The 24,094-nt window shown below is 32.7% G+C and overlaps 1 protein-coding gene across 2 annotated transcripts in view; it reads right to left on the reverse strand.

Moving 5' to 3' along the window:
* Nucleotides 1-24,094, reverse strand: part of CDH19 (cadherin 19) — a 365,310-nt gene that overhangs the window by 276,712 nt on the left and 64,504 nt on the right. The window lies entirely within an intron of this gene.

Here is a 24,094-nt window from a genome sequence, read left to right on the forward strand (position 1 = left end):
ATGGATAGAGCAAGTTATTCATGCAATACAGAGCCTGAGAGGAAGCTAGAGACCAACTAGTTCATGCAGAGCACTGCAGGTAATTTTAGTCCCATGAAACTTTATTCTAAGGCAAATGGAAAATCTTCCCCAGTCATTTTAATTGACAAACTGAGTATATGTTTTAAGGAAATCTATATGCCTGATTTTTAGAAAATGCATTGCAGCAGCAAGAGTCACACAGGAAAACTAGGTCAGATGCACACACACATGGTCCAGTTAATGGGTGATGGCAAATTGAATCAAGGTGTTGTTAGTAGAAATAAAATCAGAGGCAATTAGGCAAGAATTAAAATGGTATGGGCAGATCTGGGTGATGACATTGATATGGTTCCAAGGGAGAGATTTAAAAAGATCAAATGTCTTTGAAATTCACAACTGGAAATACTAAAGCATATACTTGTAACTTTGATTCAGTTTTGTTTATTTTATATATTTTCTCTATCCCCGAACTGCCTTGTCTACCATTCTCAATACAGAATGTCACATTCCTCTGACCTTTTACCCTTACTTTCTGTGATGGTTAATTTTATGTGTCAATTCATCTTGGCAATGGCCTCAATATTTCAATGGGCCTATATCAGGTGTCCAGATGTTTGGTTTAACATTATTCTGGGTAAGTCTGTGAGGGTGTTTCTGGAAGAGATTCACGTCTGACTTAGTAGACTAAGTAAAGCAGACTGCTCATCAGGATGTGATGGCAGTCCTGAAGGCCAGAAGTCCTGAAGGCCGAGTAAGAGAATTTGCTCCCTCTGCCTGACTGGGTGAAAAATCACCCAATTGCTTATGACTAATTTTCTAATGGGAGTGATTTACGGATTATGTAAAGCTTAACTGCTTATTTTTAAGTAAAACCTGAGACATTACTCTTCTCTGGCCTTCTAGATTCAGACTTGGACTGGAATGACATCATCAGCTCTCCTGAGTCTCCATCTTGCCAGCTAGAGATCTTGGGACATCTCAGCCTCTATAACTGTGCTAGACAAGTATTTATTATCTATGTCTATCTATCTATAATCTACCTATTATTTTACACTTGATCTCAGCCGAAAGGCAGAGAAGCGATCTATTATTTTATATCATTATTATTGATACCTTATTGGTTCTGCTCCTCTGGAGAAGCTAGAATAAAATATTTACTAGGTAACATCCTTTTTTTTTGTTTTAAAATTTGCTCCTTGGTGATCACTAAGACTTTTATTAGTAAGGGGCTTAGTAGAACTCTAGAACTAGAACTCTTAGGTATGTTCTTATGGAGAACAAGATCTTTACTTATCCAGGTAAATTACTTCTTTCAATTAGTATGCAACAAATGATCAAGGAACTCCAGCTGAGGTAACCATTTTAGCCCATGAATTATTGCTTTCTTAAATAATCTTTTATTGGAGTAAAACATACCTAAAGCAATGTGCACAAAATATAATGTATCATTTAATAAGTTATCAGAAACATAACTCATCTAACTGCAGCCCAGGTTAGGACATGGAGTATTTTCATCACTCCACTATCCATTTGTTCTTAACCAATCACTACTCTTCCCTAACAATATCAATTATCCTGACTTCTAAGTCTGTATAATTTTTGCCTGTTTCTAAGCTATACATGAATCAATGTATTGCATATTATTTTGATACTACTTTATTTTGTCCAATAGCATATTTGTGAAATGCATCTACTTTTTTTTTCACACTGATAGTAGTCCTAGTATTTTAAAACAGGTTTATTGGGATATAAGAAATTTTGGCATAAGTATACACCCCTCAAAACCATAACCACAGTCAAAATAATAATGAAGATGTACATCATCCTCCCAAATTCCTTTCTGTCCTTTATCCTTCCTTCTCATTTCTCACAATTCCTGACCCACATTTTCAGAGAACTAATGATCACCTTTATGTTACTCTTTATATTGTAACTACTACTCACCACGTGTTTCATTTTATAACTTTATCATAGTTTATAAAGATTCTCCCATATATGTAATTCTGGACACAACCTTGTCACATGGGCGTGATTAAGAATAATGGGAGTTAAAACTGAGGTTTAGAGGGGTTAAGCTGTTTACTTAGGGTAGATCTCATATTAAATGGCAGTTAGCCTTTAAGTATTAAACTTCACCCTAATTTGGATGCTATGATTCCAAATTCTTAGCTTTTACTACATAATACAATTTTCATACTGAACAGTAAATTTTCTCTAGTCAAACTTCTAGAATTTCTTCATCATAGCAAAGCACTTATTTCTGCTATTACCAATATTTGCATACTTTAAAAGTTTAGCATCCTTAAAACAAAATTGTCCCACTGCCAATGGTCTTCACACGTTCTAATGAATATAGCTGACATTTAGGAAGGCATAATTAGTCAAAACCATAGCTTAGCACTTACTATATTATTGAGAAAAATCACCCAGTCATTTATGACTCTAATTTTCTAACAGGAATGACTTATGGATGATGTAAAACTTCACTATTTTTAAATAATAGAAAATGAAAGGAAAAATAGAAAGGGTAAGACATTATACACTTATTCATATGCTAACTATAATGAACTTAGCTTTGACATATTATCTTTGCCATTTAAATGATGATTGTCTATAAATACTTGTTATGCACTTGAACCTATAGCAGAGTGTGACATCTTTCAATAAAATATTCAGTGTGATGCTTTGAGGTCTTCAGAGGAACATGAAATAGTTCCCAAATTGCACATTACATGTAGTTTTCCATTACACACTGCACAAAATGTCCTTGACATTCAAGAGTGTACTATCATATTTTAGTCTAATTCACTCCAGGGTGTATTTGAAAATACCCTCCATTTGCCTTTAATAATAATGACTTGTCATATGGAATCCAGCTCTCAGATAATATAACATAATATGTACTTGGTGGTTTTATTAACTGTCAAATGAAACCCAATAGTCGTCAGAAACATTTCCCCCTTCTGTCATGCAATTGTTCTCAGCATGTTTCATTTCTGACCATTAATGTAAAAGGTTAATAAACTCAACTACTTGATGTTATTAATATTCAATATGCATGGCAAGTGAATCATTTTGCAAGCTTTTGATTTTTAAAGATGCTGGGCCATTAATGTTACTATTTTGTGGGCTTGTAAAATTACACCATGCAGCATGCATGCCATAATTTGAATACTAAAAGGTTTGTGAAGAATTCTTTGCTACATTACACTTTACTCACCTTTATTGAAATTCGGACTCTTTGGAATGTAAAATGTCTCTCTCTCTCTTCTTAATATTTTATTTTCACTTGTTCTTATTCCTTATTAATAAATAGCAATATTTAATCAAATTTTTAAAATTTCTGGCTTTATTGGATCTCTGATTAATATAAAATCAGATCCAGATTTTATCTAAGAATAATTTAATGGTCGATGTCCACTGTTATATAGATTATTGGTTAAATATGTTTAACTGAGTCTTCTAGTTGTAAAATATGTTACAAATATAAAAGGAATTTGAACCAAGTTTCAGGCATAATTCACAGATTGTTACTCAGAATCATTAAAGGGGTGTAGGGTTATGAAAATAATGAATTACGAATAGGAGTTTGAAGACTTGAGCTTTGTCTTCAATGTGTACTTTTAATTCAGTTTTCTTTTTCTTAGTTTGCCTGTCTCTCAGTTACCTTTTTCCCTTGAAATTGAAATCAATTTCCTACAGTGCATTTTATTTTCAAATAAATAGCTAACAATAAAAAGCAATAACAAAAGATACATTAACTAAATCAATCTTATTGAAACAATCAGAACTGAACAAAACATTGAAAGTTGTTAAAGTAGTCATTGAAATTTATGTTGGCATATTGAAACCGTTATTACGTAAGAAAAATGTCTTTGACACAATTGACAGAAGAAAGGAAGAAAAACATTTAAAAGTGTAGCATTCTCCTTTTTTCTAGGTATCTATAACCAACCACCAAAGGAAACTAAATGTAAGTGTTAAGCATTTAGAGGATAACAATAATTGGATATTCTTGTTCCTAAAATAATCTCAAAATAAAGTAATCCTAGGAGTAAGTAGTATCATTGAGAGGTTATTTTTCAAGTACATAAAAACATAACCATGTATGTACACCTACATATACTCACATATACACAATAGAAATATACACAGGGCCAGATGTGGTGGCTCACACCTATAATCCCCACACTTTGGGAGGCCAAGGCAGGCACATCACTTGAGGCCAGGAGTTCAAGACTAGCCTGGTTAACCATGGAGAAACACTGTCTTTACTACGAATACAAAAATTAGCCAGGTGTGGTGGCGCAAACCTGTAATCCCAGCTACTTGGTAGGCTGAGGCATAAGAATCGCCTGAACTCGGGAGGCTGAGGTTGCAGTGAGCCAAGACTGCACCATTACACTCTAGCTTGGGTGACAGAGTGAGGCTCTATGTCCAAAAAAATAAAAATAAAAATGAATAAATAAAATTAAAAAGAAAGAAATATACACAGAAAGTGCTTATTTTTCTGTAACTTACAAGTACAGATAATTTTAAGCATATTGTGAATATACTATTAAAATATACTGACCAATATTATCAATAGGACATTGGCCTAGCTCCAGAGTGCTGAGCTGCTGCCTTAGAAGAATTTGACTCTGATTTTCACGTTGTATCTGAAAGTAAAGATCAAAGATATTACCAGAGTCTTTTCCTCAGGAGGAGGGGATAAAATTAATGGTGGGGCATAATTTTGGGTGCTAAAAATACTTGTGTAGGTAATTTGAGGTTGCCTTGATCTGAGGCTTTCAATAAACACTTTAGTGAGCAAGAGATCTGTTGGAATCTTTTAAAATATAGTTGCAGCTTTACAGAGAGGTACTTGATAAAGAGAAATATATATAAAGATTTTTGAGAAATTGAAGACATCTCAAATAGCCCTTGATATGGAGAATAACCTTTTATTTCTGTCCAAAGAAAGAAATTCTCTAGCTCTAGTAATTTACAAAGTAGAATTTAAGGAGAATTTTGCACTTTGAAATACCAACATTTGAATGGATTTGTATTATAACAAATAAAAATAGAAGGGAAAAAGCAAATCAGACTTACATTTTTATAAAGATTTTGTACTCTGAGAACAAGATGGCAGAAAATGAGAATAATTTAAAATTTTTAATTAAGCTTTGTTATAAAAAAGGGAACAAGTTGATTTGGATTTCTTGGGTCTACATGGGACAAAGATTAAGAGATACCACCAAGACTAAGTTGGCGATAAATGAAAATCTGGACCTAAACAAGTACAAAGTCATTTTATAGCTACCTGACTATAAAGTTCCTTGATACAATAGACAGCAGAATATGACTAGAAGCAAATGCAAATAGTTAAAATTCCAGGATGAAATGATCAGGAAGCACGCGTAACCCAAAGCCTCAGCTCTTAATGTAATTAAGGCTACAAAATATTTTCTCTGGCTTCCAAAATAGGTAGACAATTTTTCTAACTCGCATGAAATATTATCCATCATTCAAGACTCTTATGAAAACATGTATTAATTATTGATTTGGACTCTATAAGGCTTAATTACACAAGGGGAAACCTGCTTATAAAATAATCTTTAACAAATTGTTCTTAAGAATCTACACATTACCTGTGTAATTTAAAATTAGTGAGCAATTTCTTTCAGCTTTGGTGTTTAACTTGCTTAGAGTTGATTATGTTAACACTGAATTCAAGTAAAGATAGTTCTAACATTGCAAAGATTGTAGGTAATTTAAATATCTACATAGAACATTTTAACTTTGCCTTGTTTCAACCCTGCATAAAAAATTTAAACTCCAAGTGTATGTCAACATTTTTTTCCTTCAGCTATGCAAAGTGTTAGAAGACTAAGCAAAGAATCTTTAAAAAGGTGATGCTAGCTAGCATTTGTACAACAAATAGGCATTTCAGTGACTGTCAATAAAGTAATGGAAAAATGCCTCTATCCTCAGCTATGTGTAACCCCCTTAGAAATAGTGTAACATATTTGATAAAATAAAATTTATAAAAAATTTAAATAATTCTAAATCAGAGAGTAAATGATAACCAATTCATAAACTTAAACTTTGTCAGAGATTTTGACTGCAGTTGGGCTTTGAACTGATAAAGACTGTCAGTTCATGGAAAACATACCATTCCTTTATATCTTTCTGTCTGCCTCAGCTACTAAATAAATGCTGGATTTAAAATAAGTATTTCAGGCCTGGCACGGTGACTGTAATCCCAGCACTTTGGGAGCCCATGGTGGGCCTGAGGTCAGGAGTTTGAGACCAGCCTGGCCAATATGGTGAAATCCCATCTCTACTAAAAATAAAAAAATAAGCCAAGCATGGTAGCATGCACCTATAATCCCAGCTACTTGGGCGGTTGAGGCAGGAGAATTGCTTGAACCTGGGAGGCAGAGGTTGTAGTAAGCAGAGATCGCACCACTGCACTCAACCTTGGCAACAGAGCGAGATTCCATCTCAAAATAATAATAATAATAATAATAATAACTTTCATATTGATAAATATATTATTTACAGCATAGATGCTTTGGTAAATAGGCTAATAAAAGGAGACTGAAGTGCAAATATATTTGTGCTGCATTTGTGTACACACTAACATGTGAGGGAGCAGGGGCTCAAGCAGAGATATTTTGGAATTCTGTTTCTAAAATTATAATATTCATATTATACTCTACTCATCAATATATTTGTAATAACAATATTTCTAATAATAAATAATTATTTACAGATCTCAAAAAAGGTCCTATTCTTTTTTACAAAATATGAGACACAAATATTGAAATTAAGGCTACTGTTTGTCTATCACGCCTGATTTCTCTTACAGGTTGACTGTCTGGAGAGCAGATCATTGCTTTATGGTAATGGTGTGAGATCACTCTTATAAGAGAAGTCAAATTGGAGAAATGTGGGAAGAGGTATTGAAAAGTTGTTAACTTTTATAGGTTGAGTGAGATCTGGAAATCTAAAAATATATTAATTTAAATGGTTAGTCTGTTTTAGGATTTTTGATTCAGCCTTTCTGTTACAGAGGTATTCCTGCTGTAGATACTGACATGAGTCACAATGGTGACATTTACAGAGGCAGTTTTCTATTGGAGCTGTCGTTTTCAGCTCAAATTTTTCCTAAATTGGTTTTCGATTGTTTCAGCTGGAATGACTAGAGGCTCTGTCTCCATGGGGGGCAGGTGCATGCACCTGCCTGGATTTCTCCTGTGGCTGATTCACATTTGGGCACTAGTGAAAATACTGCAGAAGTTGTATGCAGATAAGCTGTTGCTGCAATCAGATATAAGAGATGCAAGAATCTGACAAGTAAGCCCTAGCACACAAACCATTCTTTTGCTGGACTCTAGAAAAGAATCAGATAATTATGATGATGATTCAGCATCCCATGCTTAGGTATTTAGAATTAAATTTTAATTTCTTTCTCTTGTTCTTTGGTGAAGGTTTTTAATTTCCAAGCAATTATTTGTCAATTCATAGAAAGCTTTTATTGTATTAGAGCCCGAAAATAAATAAAACCAAAACATCACATATTGCCTCTGCCGTTAAACACTTACAGATTAGTGAAAAAGGAAACACAAGTAAACAAAGAATTGCAATACACTGACGTAAGTCCAATAACAAATATTTCCCTAAGCAGAACAATATGAGAGACCAATAAATCAAAGTCTACCTCCAAAATGTGAGTATCTGTCTAAGGCAGGTGATGGACCCATTCTGTGGATAACAGTTCTGCTACCAAAATGTAAGCTTGACTTCGTTTAATCACATGATTCTATAAAGTATTGAAAATAATAAAGACATCTCTATAGCTAGATTTTTAAATTTGTTAGAAAAATAATAAATTATATATTTCTATACCTGAGTCACGGAGTTAGTATTTTGCATTGTATAATGCTCTGTCAAGGAAGCACTGGGTGATACTTTATCATAGAATTCTCACTGACTTATTATTTAGAGTTTATTAATGGCAAGTGTTTGTGTTCTGTGTTATTGTAACATCATTATTTCACAAAACACAGAAATTAATAAAATATTCATAGATATAAATTAGTCATGAATATTAAAAGACTCTAATTCATACAGACATTCAATCAACTAATTATCCATAAAAAAGATATTTACTACTTGAATTGCCGTCTACCAAGAGTAATTTTGGCAGATATTGTAAATATTTTCTGCCAAAAGCAACATTCATCTTTTGTTTAGCAAAAAGACAAACAAAACGCATATGAGAGATAAAAGTATGCTTTAATCAAGACATGGAAGCCGCTTCTTATCCCATGCTGTTATGTGGGTGATTACATTGGCTAATACTTTCATGATTTGTTTTATTTTTATGAATATACACATAATATGAATTTGAATAGATTTTATACTACAAAATATGTGGAAAACTTCAATCCAAATTCCATCTTGGGAGCATATGTCATACATTTTTTCATCATGATAGCCTGATCTTTTAGTAATAGGGTCTTCATTACTATTGTACCTAACTTTTTTTCTATATCATTTTGCCATTATCTCTTCTCTCCTCTTCCCCCTACTATCTATGTATTATAAATTTGTCATGTTTTTGTATTTCTTTTTTTGAGTTATCATTTGTTGGGGTCTAATGATAATGTGAAGAGCTTTGGCTATGATTTTCATATTTTCTCTTACACTTATTCTCCCACCAAACATCTTATTTGTTTTGTCTTAATGATACTTTCTTTTTACTTTTATAGAATAATGAAAAAACTCTAAAATGAGGAAGTATTGTGATTTATATTTTATCTTCAGATTTAGCATATAGATATGGGTAATTATAACTGGACAATAGGACAGTTTGAATGTTTGTGTGTGCGTGTGTGTGTGTATGTGTGCGTGTATGTGTGGGTGTGAGACAGGGTATCACTATCTTGCCCAGGTTGGAGTGCAGTGGTACGATCATAGCTCACTGCAACCTCTGCCTCCTGGGTTCAAGTGACTCTCCTGCCTCAGCCTCCTGAGTTGCTGGAACTACAGGCGCATGCCCCGCTGATTTGTATTTTTAGTAGAGACAGGGTTTCAATATGTTGGCCAGGCTGGTCTTGAACTCCTGACCTCAAGTGATCTGCCCGCCTCTGCCTTCCAAAGTGCTGGGATTATAGGTGTGAGCCACCGCACCTGGCCAAATGTATTTTTTACATATGCTCTGGTGCTATTATTCACAGTATTTTTTCTTTTTCTCCTCCTCCTTCTTTTTTTTTTTTTTTTTTTTTTTTTTTTGAGATGGGTTCTCACTCTGTCACCCAAGCTGGAGTGCAGTAGCTCCTAGATTCAAGCCTTCAAGCCTTCCTCCCACCTCTGCCTTCTTAGTAGCTGGGACTACAGGTGCACATCTCCATGCTGGCTAGTTTTTAATTTTTTTGTAGAGGAAGTGTCTCACATTGTTGCCCAGGCTGATCGTGAACTCCTGGCTTCAAGTGATCCTCCTGCCTTGGTCTCCCAAAGTGCTGGGATTACAGACATGAGCCAAAGTGCCCAGCCTAATTTTTTTAAAAATTACATTTCTTGCAATGACATTTTCCTAGTTCTTAGTAACTATCAATTGATGATTTACTATTTCCCTGGCATTGTGATAACCACTCTGAATGCATTGTGTTAGAGCTTCTTCACAATAAATCCATGGGGTGAATTTCTTTATGAATCCACTTTCAGATGATAAATATTAGCTTATTACAAAATAAGATTAAAATTTAAAGATAATTATTTCAAGATCAGACTGGATATAAACGTAGCAGAGATTGTATTCTCACTAGGTTGCCTGCTCAAGATCTTAACAAAACATGACCTGTATATACACCTTGTCTTCTCATATTAATTTTGGGAGTTATTCTGAATTTCATTTGTTTTAGTTTTGATAATGCAACTGTATTATAATAACTATGTGATTATAATAAACATACATATAAATCACAGTTTACCTATAACTTATATTTCAGGACTTTAACAGTTTTCCAATGAAAGTAGATACACCTCTAATAAAGTTTTCACTGATGTATTCATAATGAGAGCTGCAGAACTCCCAGCTCATAACCCCATCCAAACCCCTCCCCTAAGAGACTTGATCAACCACTAACATGGCTTCTAGCAGCATAGGGCCATGTCCCTAGGATGATCCCAGGACCCCATTAAAATGCCTGCCTGAAGAAGCACAAGGCTGACGGAATTGACTGTTCCAGCCACACCTGAGACAGGGCCAACTGCCTTTTCTCAGTGCATTTACAAAAAGGGCCTACAATTGTGAATATGTGTCTCTTACAACTCAGATGTGTCTCTTAAGGACCTGAGAGCCATTTCTTTGAAATGTAATCCTTAGAGAGGATAGATCCTGTCTCCTGGTGTCTGTGGAAGATAGAATTCTAACTTAGATAGCTGCCAGCTAACACACTCAGCTGGCCTGATCACACTGACACTAAACAACACTTCATATTTTTTCACTTCTCTCACTCTACTGAGCCCCTCACTCCCTCCTTCCTCATTCCCCTTTTAAAATACCCAATTTTCCTTTGTACAAATTGAAGTGGATCTCAGCTCTTTATTCTACTGTCAGTAATATTTGAATAAAATCTGTTTTTACCACTCTAAGATCTGGCTGTTTTATCTTTGACAGTACAAATCTATATTTGTCTTCATTCAGTCAAGTAGTTAACTGAAGCACTATTTGCATTATTCCAGCTAAAGGAGAGGTAAACCAAGTGCATATGCAGGATGATAAAAGTTTATTTTGGGGCCCAGTGCGGTGGCTCACACCCATAATCCCAGCACTTTGGGAGGAAGAGATGGGCGGATCAGGTATTCAAGACCAGCCTGGTCAACACGGCGAAACCCTGTCTCTACTAAAAATACAAAATAATTAGCCAGGCATGGTGGTGTGTGCCTGTAATCCCAGCTACTCAGGAGCCTCAGTGGGAGAATCACTTGAACCCAGGCGGTGGAGGTTGAAGTAAGCCGAGATGGCATCACTGCACTCCAGCCTGGGTGACACAGAAAGACTCTGTCAACAACAACAACAAAAAAAACTCTAAGAACAAACTCAGCTACACCTACAAACACACACATATACACACACACAAATCTACAACAACCCTACAGTAAATAAATTTTCTGTGGTGTAGCACTGAGCTTTGATATGGTAATTAAAGAAATGTTTTCCTAAGTCATTAAAACATGTCAAAAGGTCAGAATTGTTCCAGTGGTTACAATCTTAAGATTTCATTTTAGGAAAAAAATAGCATGTAATTTAGATTTTACAATATATTTGAATACTTCCTTTGACGTTAATCTGAATTAGTTATAATTTATTGTGTATATTTAGCTACATATGTGGAAAGTATTTTTTGGTATACTTCACAGCTACATTTTATGGAAGGCATTACCTTTCATTTGTGATATTAAAATATAATGGTTTCATTTCATAATGAATGTATGTAACAAAGGATTTTCTAATTGATATAAAGACTATAATTTCAAGTTTCATAAAGACATCTTATTTGTGTAAAACTTTAATGGAGAGGAATCATGAATGTGTTTTTATGCCCATTTACTTATAAAATATGGGAAAAATGGAAAAGATTAGATTGACTGAAAAGATTTTAAAGATAAAACTTTCATAATTCCGATAATTGTGTGTTCTTTGGAACACTGGGAATATATTTAGATGGTTTCTCTTAAAAGTAACGCAACTGTCACACAACATTATAATTAATTATACAACTTTCTTAACATCTAAAAAAATTAGTGAGATCTGCCTTATTATGTTCAAACATTGCATAGATATAGAAGTATAAATGTCTATTACATTCCAGTAAAACTTCCAAACCACAGGCATTTTTAAGAAATTTAAAAATTATTTTTAAGCATTTTAGGACCTTAAAATACTCTTTAAAACAAAGGCTTTACCAACCAATTCTGAATATACTCAGTTTTTGTCTTGTTTTTTTTTCTCTCGTAGCCCTTAAAATAAATGAATTAGTTTATATTTCATCTAATTAAATTTTAAATATCAAAAAGCTTATTTTATCTATTAAGAATCCAGTATTTTCTAAAAGTCTGATGACTTCTATTGATTTGTTATAAATTTGTGTATATTTTACACTTCATACTAATGAAAAATATATCTCTGTTTTCCATTTTGATTCTTATAAAACCTATTAATGGAAGAAAAATGATGACTCTCAATTGTCAATGGCTGAGGAAAAAATATGGTTGTCTGGTCACATATTCTTTGGTGATGCAATTTGGCTTTGCTAGAGAATAAAGCTCCATCTAAAAACAAAGACATTTGATTTCCATTTTATTTATAATAGCTGATTTTTAAATATTTTTCAAATTGTTAATGTTTTGGGTACATAGTACATGTATATGTTTATGGGGTACCTACAATACTTGATGTAGGTATACGATGTGTAATAATTACATCAGGGTAAATGGAGTATTCATCACCTCAACCTTTTTTTTTTATTTTTTGGAAAAATACTGTTTGTACCTTCCATGGTGATGATATCTTTTTTGACCATGTATTTTATAAAATTTCCAACCATTTTCTTGAAATTAGAAAGATTCCCAGGCAAATAGCAGATTATTATTAGAAATATTATGCTTTTGTTTCCATTCTGTAGTTTCTGTTCTGAAGCTGAAACTTTGAGCAAATCACTACCTCCCTTTGTCTTAATATCTTTACTTATAAATGATTTCACTGATCCAGATGACCTCACAGGTCTCTGACAGTTTGAGCATTCTTTAAAAACAAAGATTTATGTTTCTTTTCTCATAAAATTGATAAGCTACTTTAGTTGTATCCATGGAGACCAAAGGTTCCTACCTGGTTTCAGAAAGTTTCAATGCCTTCTCACTTGCTATTTTTAAAATTTTTAAAAGCTTGATAAAAATCATAAAGATTAAAAAATAACAATGAAAGGTGATGGATAGGTTAATTTGCTTAATTGTAGTGATCTTTTTTATGTATATGTATACAAAAATAGCATGTTTTATAATGTAAAGATATACAATAAAAGTCATCAAGACATTTACAATATATATCAGGGGAAAGAAATTATATTACTGTGCAAGGCAATTATGTATATACCAAAGCTGATTATAATGTTTCAAAACTTAAGGGAGACATGATTCCCAGCCACATCTTGCCCAATTATTCCTCTAGATCTCTAAGTATCTGCCATATTGGGCTTTGTTGTTGTTGTTGTTGTTGTTATTTTTATTTATTTATTTATGTATTTAAGACAGAGAGTCTCGCTCTTTCACCCAGGCTGGAATGCAGTGGTGCTATCTCAGCTCACTGCAACCTCCACTTTCCGGGTTCAAGTGATTCTTCTGCCTCAGCCTCCCGAGTAGCTGGAATTACAGGCACCTGCCAACATGCTCAGCTAATTTTTGTATTTTTAGTAGATACAGGGTTTCGCCATGTTGTCCAGGCTGGTCTCAAACTCCTGACCTCAGGTGATCAGCCCTCCTCAGCCTCCCAAAGTGCTGGGATGACAGGCATGAGCCACCATGCATGACCGATACTGGGCTTCCTTTAGTATCCAGTTCTTTGTTCCACACCCTCATGCAAATTCTGTAGCCTTATCTTAGAAAAATTATTTTTGCTTTCATCCACTGGCTAGCTTCTATAAAGTCTTTAGGTCCTAGCTTGAATACCACTTGCTCAGGGCTGTTTATTCTGAACAACCCAACATTGTCCTGCCCCCTCCATACAGAAGACACCTTGTAATTATTCCAGTGTTTCTTTTGAAAAAGGTATTACAGCCAAAGAAAAATTGAGTATCTACTCATGGTATTTCCATTTTGTTACACAAATATTTTTATAATATAGTCACAGTTCTGCAACTTGGTTCTTGCATTCACAAGCCTACAGATTGTTTCATGTCAAATTATAGTGCAGAGTTTAAACAGAACACAGAAAGTTTTTCATTTTAATGTTATGATTGCATAAAAGTCATGAATTTGTGATATTTATTATGTTGACATATCATGCTTCATTTATTACATCATGATATACAGACATTTCAAGTTTTTCTAGTCTCTTTTATATCAAAAAAAAAAGAAAAAAAACCACTTTGTACGCACATTACTTTGTACACATGCAGGTATATATTGGTACAATATCCTAGAAGTAGATTATCAGTAAAGAGTTAATACATTTGAAATTTTTATTAACAATGTGAAATTGTCTTCAATAGTTTGTGTGCCACGTTTTTTTCTTTGCTTTCCTATATTTTCACAATAATATATGTTATGCTCAGTTTGGGAATCATTGCTAATACAAGAAGCAGATTTAGGAAATTATTTTCCTTCCTAGATTCCTCAGAATGTGTATTATAAATGAATGTTTAATTTTGTCAAGTGCTTTTTCTGAATTTTGAAATAATGATATATATTTTTCTTTATTTTTGTGTTAACATGATAAATTACCTCGACAAATTTTTGAATGTTACACCAACCTTGCAATCTTGGATGTATTCATTTGCAAGAGCCGCTGTCATAACGTACCACAGGCTGGATGGCTTACACAACAGAAAACATACTGTTTTCCGTCCTGGAGGCCAGAAGTCTCAGACCCAGGTGTCAACAGGATTAGCTCATTCTAGGGCTTTGAGGAAGAATCTGTTCCATGCCTTTCCTAGCTTCTGGTGATTAGTCAGCTGACTTTGGAATTTCCTGACTAGGTAAGACATATTATCCTGATACTTGCCTTCATTTTCACATGACATTTTCCCTAAGTTTGTGTTTCTGTGTCCAAATTGCCTCCTCCCATAAGGACACAAAACATATTGGATCAAGGCTGATCCTAACAACTTTGTGTTAACTTGATTACCTATGTAAAGATTGTTTCCAAATAAGGTCACATTCTGAATGAAGTACTGGGGATTAGAATTTCAATTTATCTGTTGGTGGTAGTACAATTTAACTCATAATACTGAAATATGCTTGGTTATAATATATTTTATATAGTCCTCGATTTTATTATGTAGAATTTTGTCACTACTTTTTACTCCTGTGTTAACAGGGCATATTTATCTGTAATATTCTTATTTTCTGGCTTTGCTGTTAGGATATTGCTGGCCTTATTAAATTAGGTGTGATGTCTTCCCTTCTCTTTCTTTATCTAATTTTTTTCTATTGATTCAAATAGTTTGAAAATAATAGGTGTTATTTCTTCATAATTCTCAGAAATTCACCAGAAAGCACATTGAGACTGGAATTTTCTTTCTGAGGAGACATTTGTCTATTAATTTAGATGTCTTAATAAATATAGGGCTATTCTAATTGAGTGTACTTTATCAATTTGTATCTTTTGAAAATTTTATCAATTCCATCTATCTTTATAAAATCATTGACTAAAAGTTATATATCATGGTTTTTTTTTTAATATTACAGGATCTCTAGTTATTACCCTTATTTATTCTTGGCATTGTTCTCTCTCATCTTATTCTTCCTTATTTTCATTCTTTTTAAATTTGTCTTTGCCTTTCTTTTTAAGTATTTCAAATATCTTGTTTTTAGCTTTGTTAATATTCTTTCTTTTTTGATGTGTTTTATTTCATTTTCTTCTGGTCTTCTTTATTTTTTTTAATTCTACCCTTCCTTTTGCTTAATTTGGATTTACTTTGTTCTTTCTTTTTCTACCTTTTTAAAGTGAGCCACTGTTCATTGATTTTAGAGCTTTTTAAAAATATTGTATCTAAAACTACAAATTATCTGTAAGTACTACTTTATATGCATCCAGCAAGTTGAGATATGTTGCATTTTTATTACTTTTCAGTTCAAATATTTTCTGATTTCTTTAACAATATCTTTTTTCTATAAATTATTCAGAAGGATATATCATTTCTCAGTAATTTTAAATTGTCTGGATATTTATTTTTTTATTTTTAATATCATTATGTTATGAACAAAGAATAAAGTATTTTAATTATTTGACATATATTAAGACATTTTATGGCGCAGTACATGGCCTATCTTGGTGAAAGATGTACATATATCATGAAGAATATGTTTCTGCTCTTATCAGACAGTGTTCTAGAATTGAACATTAATTTAAAATAGTTCAGTATGTTCTTTGGATCATCTAATTTCTTACTATTTTTGTGTAACTTTCTTAATTACTGAAAGTATGAAAATATTCTAGTATTATGGTCGAATTGTTTGTTACTTTAATTTCATCAATATTTGTCTCAAGTATATTGAGGATTATAATAGGCATATGCACATTTATGATCTTTATGTCCTATGTGTTGTAATATCTGGCCATTTGAATTTTTAAAAAGATACAGTACTCATTCCAATCCTTGTTTTGTCCACATTGGAAGCAGCAAAAGAAGTAGGTTATAATTATAATAAGTTATGTTCCCAAATATACTTAACTGCAATGACAAAAGTGTACAGACCAACAACGCATTTAAGAAAGTGAATTTCTGATCATCAGGTTAGCTGATGTTAGATGGTATCTGAAAGATATTCCAGGAATATTGCTTACTAGCAATACTCAGTTTAACGTATCAAATAAATATTTAAATAAAGAGATTTGTTTTTTTTAGAAACTTGAATGAGTAATTAATTCCATATGGTATATCTTCCTATACTTTGGTCCATATGTCTTCTATTTTTCAGCTAATTGACAGAAGGACTGAGGGAGGAGCTTATGTCTATTACTGCCCTAGGGCTGTAGATGTAATGATACAGCCAGGTTATACAGAAGAGCCGTGAAGAACAAAATAGAACCTAAGGGCATACCTGAAAGGGTTAGTAGACAAGAAGAGTTTTTATTTTAATTCCTGAAGCTCCACAATTGTATCGAGTTTTTAAAGTCTTTGTAGCATTTTCATAAAGATATCTTCATTATTAAATATATATATACCTATATTTCCAGTTTCATAAATTGTGATCATGTCTGAGTTTTGTCTGAAAGGAAGTTGTCATTGCATTGGTCCAATTATGAGCTCTGTTTGTTCCTTTATTTATATTCCTCTAATTACCCATTGATAAAAGTCTGTCAGTGGATAATGCCTGCGAACATTATCAAATGATTTGGTAATGACTCATGCAGAGCAGTGATATCTTTCCTTATTTGCCTAATCAGTATCATACGTTTCAATTTGCCTAGATCATTACCTCTGGCATGTCTCACAATACTTCTGGGGCCCAAGAATTTAGCTAACAATTCTAAAATATAAATCATCAGTCGCTGGCAAATTGTTTTTTCTATCTAAACTACTAGAGAGATTGTATGAAATATAAGCAATACATTCTAGATGTGTAACCACCAAGAAATTTAATGATGTAATCCACTGATATTATTCACATTTCGCTTGTTTTGCATGCATTCATTTGTTTGTGTGTGTCTATTAAGTTCTGTGCATTTTCAGCACATTCATAGGTTCATTTGAACGCTGTTATAGTTCAGATACAGAAAAGTTTCATCACAAAGTTTTCTACAACTACCACTCAGTGGCAAGTCACAATCTTGCCTTACCCTGTTTCTAAAGTCTGGCAACCACTAATCTGGTTTCTACCTCTATAATATTGTCTTTTCAAGAATATTATCCTGATTTGATCATCATGCAAGATACATATGTATCAAAACATCAAATTGCATCCCATAAATATGTAAAATTCCAATGTGTCGATTAAAAATAAACATTAAAAATAAATAAATGTTATATAAACTGAATCAAACAGTATGTAGCTGTCTGAAACTTGTTTTTTTAATGCAGCATAATTCTCTTGAGACCTATCAAAGTTGCATGTGTATTAATATTTTGCACCTTTTAATGGCTGAATAGAATTCCATGGTACGGATGTGCCACAATTTGTTTAACCATTCATCAATTTTTTGACACTTAGATTCTTATTTCCAATATTTTTTGTTTTGCCAGTAAAGCTGCTGTGAACATTTGTGTGGAAGTTTTTGCATATAGATTAATAGAAAAATATTTATTTCATAGGTAAAACAGACACAATCAAATTTTACTTTAGCTTCTTTGTGAAACCTAAACACGGGCTTAAAATGAATCTCTTGATAAGAATAATTACATATTGTTTACTCCTGCCTTGATACTTTTATCTCTAACATTACATGTCAGGTGGTAAATATTTAGGTATCTAAAGAGTGTGGTCTGTAGAGTTAAGCTTCCCAAGTTATCCACTTAGTTGTGTGCTCCTTAGAAACTACTTTGTTCCATCCTTGGTACCTATGGGCAAATGTGAGTGATTTCAGTACATATTTAATTGAGTGAATGAAGTTAGAGAAATTACAGAAAACATTTTCACAATCTTCTCAGAGAATGAGCATTCAAACATTATAAGGTATAATACTTATTTTAATAGAAACAATGTAGCCTTAATTTCTATAAAATTAAAACATCTTCTATTTTAAAAACTCCCTAAAATTTATAAAATGAAAGTATCATTCACTCATTGTCTCAGGAAATTAATACCTTACATTCATAAGAGTGATTAGCAGGTAAGATTTTGCCTGTTTTACAATAAGAATTTAATCTTCTCAAATGCTAAAGATTCATTTGCAGTTATAGGAATAGAGATGGAAGACACTAAATTGAATGCAAGTATTTTTATTTCTAATTAAATGTACTAAAATGCAAACTAGGCATGATCTTTCCTTTAATGCTTTAAAGGCATTGAATAAACAAAATTTTTATGTGAAGAAGGATGAGACAGAAGCCTAATTCTAAAAGAATATAAATGAAGAGTTATGCATAAGCTATTTGTTATTAATGATTTCTAATGCTAGGAGACATCTTACATCAGCAGACATATTTTCTTAACATGTTTTCTGAAGTTTTATGACAAATATGATCAGTAATAAGAAAGTTGAATTTATGCCCTGGAGATCTGTGGAACTTTGAACTTGAGAGAGATAATTTATAGGATACATTTTAAATAAACACTCTGATTAATCCTTCAATTTGTTCCTATATTCCATGGTTTCTGATCCCATGTAAACTTGACAGAATTACTACCGTTTTTTGAAGGAAATAAAATAGCTATTTCCCTTCAATAAATGAAAGGCCGACAAAAGAATATATGGCAAATCATAATATAATAAACACTATAAGATTATATTTGATTCATTATATTTTAAAGTGCAGAAGATGCAATAAAGTAATAAGTAAATAAAATAGCATATTGCTATTTTTATAGAACTTTCTTAAGTTTCCCCAACAACTACATGTTTGATTTTTAGTCCTATTTATATTTCCTATTGCATTAGTATAATATAAGTTGAGCTTCACTAGTGGATATGGATTGATGAGACCCTGTCATCAAGCAGGGTCTCATCACTGGACCATTGATTTTGGTCCAGAATTTTCCTTTTGTATCTGATAGATGATTTTAACAATTTCAGAAAATAATATTGATAGATGATATCGATATAGACATATAGATACACATCTATGACCACTCTCTTGATTCATGTTTGTAAAAATTAACATTCTGTGTCTATTTCTCTCTAAATGATTTTGGAATTTACATTAAAACATTGAAAAACTTAGCTATGCTTTTATAATAAAGTCTCAAGTGTCCTCAACTTTTCTTTAAGTCAAATGTGATCCCCAGGGAAAATTGTTGCAGAGATTTGCTTAAACATCTCAAGCCAATAATAATTAATTCTTTGCAATTTTGATCTTTGTATGGCCCAGAGGCCACATTTCAAAGTTCAGGAAGATTGCAAGTGTACTGGCCCATTCTCACGCTGCTATGAAGGAACACCAGAGACTGGACAATTTATTAAAAAAGAGGTTTCATTAACTCACAGTTCCACATGGCTGAGAAAGCCTCAGGAAACTTACAATCAGAGCAGAAGACACCTCTTCACAGGGTGGCAAGAGAGAGATTCAGCGCCCAGCAAAGGGGGAAGCACCTTATAAAACCATCAGATCTCGTGAGAACTCACACACTATTACAAGAACAACATGGGGGAAACTGCCCCCATGATTCAATTTTCTCCACCTGGTCCTGTCCTTGACATGTGGGGATTATTATAATTCAAGGTGAGATTTGGGTGGGAACACAGAGCCAAACTGTATCAACAAGCATGCTGCAACTTCTACTTTCTGCCTAATTGAGGCCTCATGTTTCTAGGGGAGGGGTTAGTAGATAGCTGTGATCCCCCGTGCTTTCTCCTGAGCCTGCTCAGAATTTGCGCGAGCAAGCTGCCTTCCAGAACACCAGAGATATATGAAATCTCATAAAGGTCCTCTATGACTATTCTAACCAAGTGTTCCTTTTACATTTCTATATTTCCTTCCAGTATTTGCTTGCCCCAACACATATCACCATCTCAGGCTAGTTCCATATTGACTTTCTCAAATATTTAGCAGTCTTTCTGGACACTCCATTTGTTATGCAAGTGGTACCTCTGGGTTTGCTGTTTCTGTTCTCTGACTCCACATCAAATCAGTCTGCCCTGCCCGGTAAGAATTACTGCAATCGAACTAAGAAGGGAATTGAAATAGGGGCATCTCCCAACCAAAATGCCATAGGCTCCTATGTCTCACAGACTTTTCTAATAAAGACTTCTCTGTATAAAGCATAAGACATCTAATTCGTGTCCAGAGTTCCGGAGTGATTGCTTTGACAATTTATTCTATCACTTTTTGAGGAAAGAATTTGTGCTCTTTTTTCAACCTTTCTTGAAGTCCCACACAACACTCAAAAAGTTTTTGCAGTATAGGAGACCTAGAAATCTCTAAGCATTCTTTCCATGTTATTCTCTATTATATAAAAATAATTTGCTTCCAGAGAATAAAGCAGATGTAGTAGAAATTTTTTGTAAAGGGTGAAAGAAAATTCAATTGATAGAATATTGATAAGAATATACAAATATTACTTGTTACAAATTATTTAAATAGTTTAATCTTTAATATTGAGGATTGAGGTTAGTCAATTAACACACACATTGTACTATTATAATATTCAGTAAGAGCTCATTTTAAAATTATGTAATGCAGTATACTATGCATGATTCTTATTCCAAGAATATAACTGGTTCGTTTCATTATCAACATTTATATTATAAATAAGCTATGAATGAAGAAAATTAAGACTAAAAGGAATGCAAGGATAATAAATTCCTGGAGATATCCATGCCTTTTTATATTGTACTTATGTGAAAAGATAATTGCCATGGTGTTACATATCTAAAGCAAACTAAAATAATAATAATAATAATTCTCAATCACGACCTAATACTTTGGAAAATTTATATTAACTATATTGCAGTGTATCTTCTTTTCATTAACAAATTGAAAAAAAAAGACTTCCCATAATTTTTTTTAAACCAAGAAGATTATATTTACATTATAACCCTGCAGCCCATTGGTTTACTTGATAACAAATTCCTCTCATATTCTACATGCTATGTTTCAATGGTAAAGAAAGACTCAGTATTAACAGCATTCTGGAGGAGAATATGTGTCAGGAGAAAAAGATGCAAAATTCATTGCTATCATCCTTCTGAAGATTATCTTTATCAGAATGAAACTTCCGAGGTTTTCTCATTCTCTATGAATAAATCATTACTTCATCAGATACTAATATATAAATGTCAAATTATGTTCAACTATTTATATAAATTGTGGCTTAGGTTTTTTTATATTTTTCTTAGAACTATCCTATTGACTTTTTATAAATAGTTCCCATTGTAGTTTTTTACAGAAAATAAATAATTTTGTATTTATACATTAATTAATAGTTCTGTTTTCCACTTTATTTAATAAAATTGCCAAAACTTCTAATTGGAAAGTTATGTCTATCTAAATGTTATACTTTCTGGAAATCTTGATATTAAATTAAATGAATTAAATAAACTAAATTTAAATTATTTATATATTGACTAAAGATTCTTACATTTTGGTCAAAATATGAGTTATTCAATTAATTAATGAATGTTATAATACATTATTATATTTATATACATTATTATATTTACATATTTATATAAATATGTATGTAAATATATATTTATATACATTATTATATTTAATAAATATCTTAAATGTCTCACACATTATGACTGAAAATATTTTCCTAGTTGTGAAATAAAATTTGAAATAACATGATAATCACCTACAGTTGATAAATTTATAAAATATTAAAATTTAAAATTTGAAATATGTGATGTGCTTTTAAGGTTTCCTTTGATATAACTTGTATCAATTATGCATACATTTTTCCCGCTATTTGTTTTACTTGGGAATCTCCATTTCTAGAAAAATGTTTGACATAAGGATTACAGGTCAAAAATGTTAAAAAGAACTGAAACCCCCAAATGAGTATTTTCTTCTATGTCTTCTATGTCTCAATTTTGCAGACTCTGTTCATTGTCTATATTTATAAAACTCTTATTTTATAAATTTTCTTTATAGAAAATTATCTTACAAAAGCCATCTTGGTTGATTATGTAATTGTTTGCAGCACTCGTCAGCAAACTTTTTCTGCAAAGAGGCAGTGTTAGGCGCTGAATTATGCACCCACATAATTTATATGTTGAAGCCCTAATTCCCACTACCTCAGAATGTGATGGGAATTGGGGCTAGAATCTTAAAGTGATAATTAAGTTAAAAGTAAGTTCATTAGGGTGGACCATAATCTAGTATGACTTGTGTCTTTATGAAAAAAGGTAATTAAAACATGGAGAGGTATAGGAAAAAAACATGTGAAGCAGCAGGGAGATCACCATCTACAAGCTTTCTTCTGAAGCCTCAGAAGAAACCAATCCTGCAGACCCCAGGAGTCTTGGATTTCTCAAATTCAGAACTGTAAGACATAAGTTTCTGTTGTTTAAGTTACCTGGTCTGTGGTACTTTGTTATAAAAGCCCTAGTAAACTAACACAGCCAAGAAAGTGAATATTTCAAACTATGTGGCCTTATGGTTCCCAATGGAGCTACTCAAGTCTACTACTGTAATGCAAAACCAACCATAGACAATACGGATAAGTACGATTGTGGCTGTATTCATGTACATAAATATGCTGAATATGGTTCATGGGTCATGCTTTCCTTACTTATGATTTAGGTGGAAAAAAGGTAAATAAAGAAAACCAAATATTTCAAAGAAAAATGTAGGCACAGAATGGAAAGAAAGACTAATACCATAACAGACTGGGCATAGGCAGAAATTCCTGAAATTTTTCACTTTACACTTTGTAGAAAACTAGTAATCTCAGGGACCCTTCCACTGCAATTCAACTCTATTCCTGATACAATACAGTCAATACCTTGCAAAATATTTTTAAAATCTCAATAACCTAAACAAACAGATAGGTGAAAAGAAAAGTGACCTGAGCTGGAGTGTATACAACAAACAGTGAGGAAAGTGGATAAAGCTCAGTAGATGAATGCCAGTGTAAGTATGCAACAGGAAGATGTTGCTGTTGCTTTGGCATTGTTGGGGAGCTGAATCTAAGACTTCAAAGGATAAAACATCCAAAGGAGATTGAAAGGTCCCAGATTAATAGCAAGCTCTCTCCCTTCCCTCCTCTCTTGTCAAACAGTAGAAAAAAGAAACCTTCCCTGGATGAAAGAATCTCCAGATTAGACTCAAGACATTCTCGTACATTAGGCACAATCATATATAAATTCCCCCAGATTTACTTACTGACCATGTAAGAGTTAGCCAAATACCTAATAAAATGTATATTCATGAAAGTATTCATAAAATTGGAAAATATACTAATAATAGAAAAAAATATATACTTAAATAAATGAAATAAATTACAAATTAAAAAATGAATACTACTAAGGCTATCATAAATATCTGTATTTCCTCAAAAAAAAAACCTTGATGGATCTTGAAATACCAAAAAGATTGCAAATAAAGTAAACATTTTATGCTGATTGCCGGGAACTGGAAGGAAGGAAAAGTGGAGTTTATACTTGTTTATACTAAACAGGTATAAAGTTCCAGTTAATCAAGATAATTTTAGAGCTCTGCTACTATGCAACTTCATTCTGGAGTTAACAATACTGTAT

This window comes from Pan troglodytes, chromosome 17, assembly GCF_028858775.2.
Source record: "Pan troglodytes isolate AG18354 chromosome 17, NHGRI_mPanTro3-v2.0_pri, whole genome shotgun sequence".
NCBI classification, from domain to species: Eukaryota; Metazoa; Chordata; class Mammalia; order Primates; family Hominidae; genus Pan; species Pan troglodytes.